The 8,469-nt window shown below is 42.7% G+C and overlaps 1 long non-coding RNA gene across 1 annotated transcript in view; it reads right to left on the minus strand.

The window, feature by feature from the left end:
* Positions 1 to 1,406: 1,406 nt before the first annotated feature.
* LOC119408145 overlaps positions 1,407 to 8,469 on the minus strand; it is a 48,648-nt gene continuing 41,585 nt past the window's right edge. Inside the window, exons 2-3 of the long non-coding RNA XR_005186714.1 lie at positions 2,581 to 2,656; positions 1,407 to 1,455 (exon numbers count right to left, since the gene is read on the minus strand). This is a non-coding gene — a long non-coding RNA (uncharacterized LOC119408145). The remainder of the gene's footprint in view (positions 1,456 to 2,580; positions 2,657 to 8,469) is intronic.

Here is an 8,469-nt window from a genome sequence, read left to right on the forward strand (position 1 = left end):
ATGAACTACTGTGTGACTGATAAAACACACTGTAAAATGTAAAAAACAAAGTTTACTTTATGAGTATGTAATTTTTGCCCATTGAGAAGCAAGCTGAAGGTTTTGTCAAGCCTTTCAAAGTTCCTTGACCTAAACATTGTTGAAATTGTGTGAAAAGATTTAAAAACAACCAAACCATGAGAAAAAGCTTAAAAATACGCAATAAAAGCACACTTTTATAAATGTGTTTCTAAGCTCTAAAAGCATTTTGATACTGATCATACAAGACTGTCAAGCTTCCATCTATCTGTTTTCTTCACTGTGCAGGGTTGCAGTGGATCTGGTGCTGATGGTGGAGGGGTGTGTGTGTGCGAGGGAGACACCTTGGACAGGACACGCCCATCACAGGGCCACATAGAGGCAGACAAGACAAAAAGAAACATTTACACCTAAATTAGAGTTATCAATTAATCAATTAATTGGTCTGTGGGAGCCTCCAGAAAGACCACATTTTAACCCTGTGGCCTCTTTATCCAACATTTTATTTAGTTACTTTTTAACATTGTATTAAATTAATCACTTAGTTGCTTATCTTTTTCCCAGTGAAAGTCTTGATCAAGGCTACATAATATTTTCTCATTTCCTTGTCGGACACATCAGCTCAAAGCTTTCACAGAAGATAAACAACAGCTTAAATCATCATTAGCAGTGATAGTAATCAAGAACCTGGGAGGTGTTTGAAGCTCCAGTGACCTGCCCTCACAAAGCTACTTTCACTGCTGGTCCCAGTTTCCATGAGTGTCTTTGACGTGGCCACGAAAGTGAAAAGTGAGACGAACTGCAACCCCCTCGGAGCAGGGTTTCCTCAGCCCACACTTTAACCATCACAGTAACATTGTCTCAGTCGCTCCCACGCAGACTGAGCATGGTTCTCTGTGTGTGTGTGTGTGTGTGTGTGTGTACAGGAGTTATCTCAGTCAAATTCCAGATGTGCACAGGTGACCATCTTTCCAGAGCTGTGCTCATTTTACAGACAGAACACACACATCTGCTCAGATCCATTAATAACAAACACACAAAACACAAAGCTTGTACACAAACCGCACAGGCCAGAGGCACAAAGCACTTCATTTCCTATTCCTCCCCTCCTCCCCCTCACCTCTTCACCCTCGTATTCCTCTCCGGTCTCCCCAACACTCAACCCACGGTCACTATAGCAACCTGACAAAGAGCTGCCAGCAGTCGCAGGACTGATCGTGTCACGACAACATCAGCCAGAAGACACGGACACGCGCCTACAAACCTGCCACCTGCATGCAATAATGCCCATCTCAACACACTTATACACACACACACACACACACACCATCACACACACACACACACACACACACACACAACCAGTTTAAACAGAAGATGACAGTCTTACCTTTGCTCATGTTTGTTCATCCTCACGTTGAAGTTTGAAAGTGGGAGCTGCAAGAGAACAGACGTTATGACAGTTTGTCCCACATGAGATCTCAACAAAAAATCATTTTAATTGTGTTTTTCTAATGATTTTCACTTTGATATTAGTTAATTTATTAAATCAAATAAGCTGTTATGAGTTTGATAAATGCCAGGGGACTAGAGAGGGCTCCCAAAAAGCTTTGTTGGGTATGTCGCTCTGCTGCCACCTGTAGGCTGCATGAGGTAAACTCCGTCCGGTCTCTAAGGACTCTGACCTTTCACAAACCCTCAAATCTGATTTGTTGAGGAGGCAGACGCCAGGTGATAACATCAGGATGTGTGAGCTGTGATAGTCAAAAACATCCACCATTCCAAAAGGCTTTTAGATTCCAAAGCTCAATAAAATCTCCCAGTGAACGCTCAACACTTTGACAGTTTAATAAAAACCCATTTCTCTTTTGTCTATTTATTGTTTTTACTTCTTTGGTAGTTCAAAAGCTCTCTGCCAAACTGAGTCATAGAAAAGCTCAAACCTCCAGCCAGCTTCAGAACAGGAAAGTGTTGCTCAGTGCTACGCGCCCGGGCCTATGTGCACAGCCTGCCTCTGCATCTTTTAACAAACAGAGAAGAGATGAGCGAATACTTTATATTTAGAACGGTGACGCGATGCGAACTCAAACGCTAACATGAGAGGAAGGCTCAGCGATGCGTTGGAAGAGCTGCATATTCAATAATGTATCAGAGGCAGCGGGTTTTCAAAGACAGCTGGGAATCACCACTCTGTCGTGTCTCGTCTGCTCGTCTGTCATGTCGTTCCTTCGGTCCGTCCACTGCGACAGCGGAGGACTTGCCTCTCCTGGGGACTGGTGATGTTTGGTTAAAACTTCAGTCCTCCTGACAGCGTCTTCACTTACTTTCTGTTCCTCAGAATGAGTGTCCCTCTGTGTTTTCACTCAGTCACTTAAAGGGAACAAAGACGGCATCAAGTTCCTCTTTTCTGTTTTGGGGGGCTCCTTTGCTGTGTCAGCCTTTTTAGTAACGTTAGACTTTGCACATTATGAAACAGAACAAATCTGCATTCGACAGTAAAAGGGGAAAAAGTGTATGTGTGCAGATTTTTCTTTCAAGGACACCGTGAGCATGAGAGCTTACCTGCTTCAGTACGCTGGTTCACTCTGCTGCTTCATCCTTGAGGAATGAAAGAGCAAGAAGTCTCCCCAGAATTCTCCTGCAAGGGGCACAGCACAAGAAAAGCAAAGCGGGGCGAGGAGTGGTAAGAGAAGAGGAAAAAGTAGGAAAGAGATTAGCAACAGAGCCTTTCAGAGCTTAGCACTTTTAAAGGCAAATCTGACTTTCAACTAAGGTCTACGTGTTTGTCTATTCTTTTATTCGTGTGAGTATCTGTGTGTTTTGAGACCCAGAGTTCAACTACCGGAGCGGAGTTGTTCCAAAAGCAGTTTGGGTCAAATGGGCAGCACTGGCTCGCCTCCTACAGTGGGAGCTTTTAAGGCTTTTAAGACTTCCAAACCTTACAGACTGTGAGGGGAAGAGCCCGGGTGGGAAAAGCATGAGGCACTTGGATATGAGAAGTACACACTCTGACAGATCAAAGGGGCTTGCATTAGGACACATGTGAGCATATAAGTGTAGAGGCGTGTGAAATCGAAGCACGGTGTGTGTATATGTGTATACGCACACATACTCAAGTTGCTCTTTCATGTTTTGGGACCAGAATGACCCGACACTATTATTCTGAATTCTTCTGCCATCTAAGGAGTGCAGCGGAGTGCACCAAGTCACAGCAAAAACAGAAATCACTTCAGATGTGGAGCGGGTCTCGGAGGATTAGGAATCTGTTCCACAGTTATTCACAAAATCTATCCTCTGCTGAACTTCACAACCTCTGCAGTGAGGATGGAAATTAGCTACCTAACAACAAACAAGTGAATATATATTTGGTTTATCAAATGTCTGTGTAAATTCATTTATTGTGGTTTAATTGTTGCACCCTTCAGAGGTTTCTTTTTATCTCCTTTGGTGATAATCTGCAGTCATATGTTACATACTCTCCCCACTCAGCCACAGCCGCCCGATGTCGCCGTGTGTGTTGACATCCACAACCGCTCCATTCACAACTCTACTTACTCTAGTCTGGAAATATTTTTCATTGTCTTTTTGTTTCTTTTATTTTTTCCCCAAAGGTCAAAGGTTATACAAGGTATTTGCTTGTTGTTTGGGCCGTTGCTAAAGATGGCTGTATTGCTGTTTGCTGAGTTTGTTGATTGGGGTGTAATGTGCCGTATGTGATACTCTTGGCCATTCTGTTTGTTCTTCTGGGTTCTGGTCTGGTCCTTTGCGTTTCCACTCCTCATTCTGTCAGTTTCAGATCGTTCAGTTCCTGTCCCGCCCTCTCTCACCTGTCCCCAATTAAAATGATATCAGATGTTACTACTCCTCTCTTTAGCCCCAGTCCATACAATTGTTCAGCTTGCATTCATTCCTCAGTGGAGTACTGTGTATTCATTATGCCATGCACAGGTCTCCTCCAAGTACTCCTTGAGTTGTTATTTTGTAAGTTTGCTGCTACGTCCCTCTCTTGTTTTCTAGCTATATAAAGTTTTAATTTTTTACTCGAGCTTTGTGTGTCTGCATGCATTCCTGAGTCCATTTCCTCCTCAGTCGGGGCAGAAGCGGTATACTGTATAAGAATGGTTCAAACAATATTTAGAAGCCCCCAAAGAGGAATGACATTCCTATCTTTGGATCTGCTGAAGATAATTCAATGAAACTTGACGCTCATATGTATCATCAATAGATGGACATTTTTAATCACCCCAGCTCCAAGGTCAAGGTCAAGATCATAAATCAAGGTAAATGGTAAATGGACTGTACTTATTTAGCACTTAACTATCTTATCAAGATACTCAAAGCACTTGACACTATAATCTGTGCCCTCATTTACCCATTCATACAACACTCTAGTATTTCTGTACAAAGACTAATCAGAGCTTTATCACATTCATACATCGATGGGACACACATCAGAGGCAATGAGGGGTTCAGTGTCTTGCCCAGGGACATTTGGGCATGTGACTGCTCGTGGAATCAAACCCCCAACTCTTGCATTGGAGGACAACTGCTCTAACCAAAGTTATGGCCTGGACAATCAAAGACCTTGTACAACATTTGACCTTGAATTGAGACCTTGACCTTAAAACAGGAGTGATGAAAAGTGCAAGCGTTGCTTCGACCACAGTCTTTTTGTATCAACAGGCTGTTGGCATATTTCTGGTTGGATATTTGACCATTTTTCTTGGCACACTCTGGTTCATTTCATTCGGTCTGTCTCCTGGTACGGACACAACGTTTAAGCAAAGTTCACACATTTTCAGTAAGATAGAAGTTGAGGTTTTGGAAATGTCACTCCAGAAGGTCCGCCTGCTTTACACACACAGAAACCAGTTTTGATGTGTCTGGTATTATGGTAATATAGGAACACCAGTTTCGACCATCTGGCTGTTGATTTGAGGTGAAGCTGAAGAGTTTGGAGTTAGACCTGCACCAGTGGCCCAGCACGATGCTACCACCACAATACATGGCAGCTGGTACAATAATCTCAGGGGCGAATGCCTCAAACTGACGCCTTCAAACAAAGTTCTCGACATATTTCTCTTATTGTGTCAGAAGTCTCAGTCCGTGAATTTTCCTGCAATTTCCAGTTCATAGCAAACTTGAGTCTCGGTGGTCACTGAACAACTTCACAACTTCCTTCTTCTTCTTTGATCTTCACTAAGTTCCTTGGACTTTCCAGTTGATCTCTATAATAATTGGCGCTATTAAACCAATTGTTTTGTTTAATAGCTGGTAAAGACAAACTCCCAGCTTCAGTCAGTCATGATCACCAACAAGGAGTTAAAAGTTCTTGTCCGTGTCAATGTATGACATTTTGGTACTTATGAATAACTAAAATGAAAATATGTACTTGTACATCTTGTTTTTAAACACCAGTCAAGTTATTTTTTGTGCAACCATTTCACCTTTGGAAAATGGTTCAATTAAATAAAAAACCCCAAACTAAAACTAAATCTAGGTCTGCGGTGTGGTTATGTACTGTAAAAAGCTGACTGTGTGGATCATCCTTTCAAAGTAAAATAAATAAAATCCTTGCAATGCCACGCAGACTCCAGCAGTCTGTGCTGTCACACCACTCGTGCGCTTGAGCTGCTGACCGACTTAATCAAAGTGGGGCACAGCCGATGATGGCAGCATACATTAAACCCAGGAATCTGATGATGTAAAAGATCATGAGTGATTTAACTGTGAACGACAACTGGGGCGTGTGTCATTACTGATGCTTTGTTTGACCCATTTGTTTTTTGGGTCACCCCCAGCGGCGTCTTACGTAACCTTATCGAAAGCTGTTCGACGAATGTTCGCCGTGCCTCTCGTGATCTGCGAGGGATGTGATGGATTCCACTGCGGCCCTGGCTCGCCTATACAACACGCACTGTGGCAAATGGTTGCACTCAGCGTGCGGAAACCAGTTCACACTTTATTTTCAGGTGATGACACATTCTGGTCCTTTCTCCAGTCGCATCATGTTTCTGATAGAAGAATCTGACAATAGTGGGGAAAATCATCTCAAGGATAAGAACTGGTTACCGTCCAAAGCTTTTTCTCCGTCTGTTATATTGTTTTCCTGTAGGATTCAAGCTCTGTCTGGTCTGTAGCCACCTTGTTAGTGAGAGTGTGCTTCACCTGTGCTGGGCCAGCAGAAGTAATTAAAGCCTCGGCAGCTTTGTGCTGGAGAGAGAAACTGGATCATGTGGAAAGCTCGTGTTGGTGCAAGCACTTTCAGTTTCAAGCTCCCGCACATAAAGCCACTAGAAGCTGTGTTTATCCAGCAGTGCCGTAGATTCCTCCCTGATTTTTTTGTGCGTTAAAGTGGCACCACAGCGAAAGCCTTTCCTCGCAGCTTTGGATCTTTGTGAAGACTCTCATGGGAACCCGTCAGAGCAGGCCTTTGAAGCTCTTTTTATGTTAATGGCTGAAGTGAGTGTTCAGAGGGAGTCAAAATGTTGTTCTAATTAGGGGGAAATTCAGACCCCCGTGTTGTGTCTGGACATCGCCTCCCAGGTTTCAGCTGGTGGCGGATGGGAGGAAGAGGCAGGCAGAATATTTAGGTCATTTAAGTGCGTTCACATACTGTTACTGCACCGCGAAGCAAACTATTTGTGCACTGATTTGCACAGCGCTGCCCCAGATAACGTTTTGATGTCTGACCCTAACTGGGACGGCTCACTGGAACTAGACTCACTTTGGTTTGGCTTCACTCAGCATGTGTGAAACACTCTTCTTAGGCTTCTGTCAACTGAAGTCAACTTCAAGGCACGTGGGCAAGCAGGGCAGCCGAGTGGCCATCATGTCCGCCTCCAAGCCCCAGCAAGATGTAGGAGGACACAGTGGGACCTCTCACACTGACATCGTGCTCTACAGTTTTAATGTCCACCCCCCCCCCCACACACACACACACACACCGACCACCTGTCAATCCTCCCCACCTCTGTTGACAGTTTAGATAAAGAGTAAAACATAAGTTTTAATAAGCTCCCCAAAAGTGCAATTTTTGGGAGAAAATCTATTTCAGCAGCATATTTACAGTTGTAAACATGTTTACTCTTTTGAGGTGCATGTGTGTGTGTGTGTGTGTGCATGTGCATGTGTGTGTGTGTGTAAAGCTCTGATCATATTCACCCAAAATATTTGGGAAGTTTTCGCAGGTCAAGCTGGCAACTGGGACCCATAACAGCATGATACAGCTCTGTATAAACAACTACAAACTTGTTTACAAGTTGTTTTAGTCTGCAGGACCGAGGTTGAGACAGTTACAGTATGTAGGTACAGACCCCCCCCCCCCCACACACACACACACACCCACACACACATCTCCCCCTGACTATAAAATTTTGAAAAGATGCAAGATGCATTAAAATGTCTGCATAACCTTTGGTTTAAAATCGATTGATGGGCAAGAATGTATTTGCTTCTCTGATTATGCTTGCTTGTGTATTGTCTGCGTGTCTGTTAGCAAAAATTCTGATGAACCAATGCACAGATTTTTAATAAAACCCTTAAGCAGTAATCAATGGATGTGCATCTACAGCTGATTAACTTTTGGAGCCAACCTGATTGAAGATGGCCGCCACAGCTACTCAACCTTAGCAAACACAGCAATAGCTATAAATCGGTTAATTTGACAGATCTTGGTGTGGTAGAAGATGAACGTTCTCCAAACAGAGCTTCAACACTAACAATATGCGCACGGTAGTTTATGCATTCCTACAAGGAATGCCAGCCTTTCAATGAAACTGTGAAAGGCACCAAGGAAACGAGAATAATTTAAGCACAGAGTGAGAAGAAAAACAATAGAGTGTGTGAAAAATTGGTGAACACTTAATATGTTACCTGTCACACTTTGACAGACCTCACTTTGGAGAATTAAAAGTTTTATTACAAGCAGATGAGCAAACTCACAGCTAGTCAGAGTGGAACAAAGACTAAAACGGACTGAAGACGTCAACCAACAAAACTTTTATGGTAGTTCATGCAAACATCAGTTAAACCTTTACACTGTTGTCAGTTTCACATTACGTAATTATTTTACCACAAATGTTATGATATTCCTGCAGCTAGCTGCTGCTGCTATTAGGGCTCACAAATGAACAAACTTCTGTTAAAAACGATTAGCATGAGGTAGTTTTTAATTAAACTGAAGTTTAGCTTTGAACCAACTAATCTTTAGTTTGTGAATCAGATCAAAGTCCAATTACATTTCTGTAAACTGAGAATATTCGAGGAGTTATCTAAAACAGGTAAGATATTAACTGCTAATAAAGTTTCCACAGAACCTCAGCTCCAAATATCTGAACCACTGCTTTATGCAGAATTACATGAAGTTTATATAAAGCTTATATATATATATTATATAAAGTTTAAACAACCTGGTTTAACTCCCAATGCAGTTTGCTGCATGCACAGTAT

The sequence above is a fragment of the Nematolebias whitei genome, chromosome 3 (genome assembly GCF_014905685.2).
Source record: "Nematolebias whitei isolate Nwh7 chromosome 3, NemWhi1, whole genome shotgun sequence".
In the NCBI taxonomy this organism is placed as follows: domain Eukaryota; kingdom Metazoa; phylum Chordata; class Actinopteri; order Cyprinodontiformes; family Rivulidae; genus Nematolebias; species Nematolebias whitei.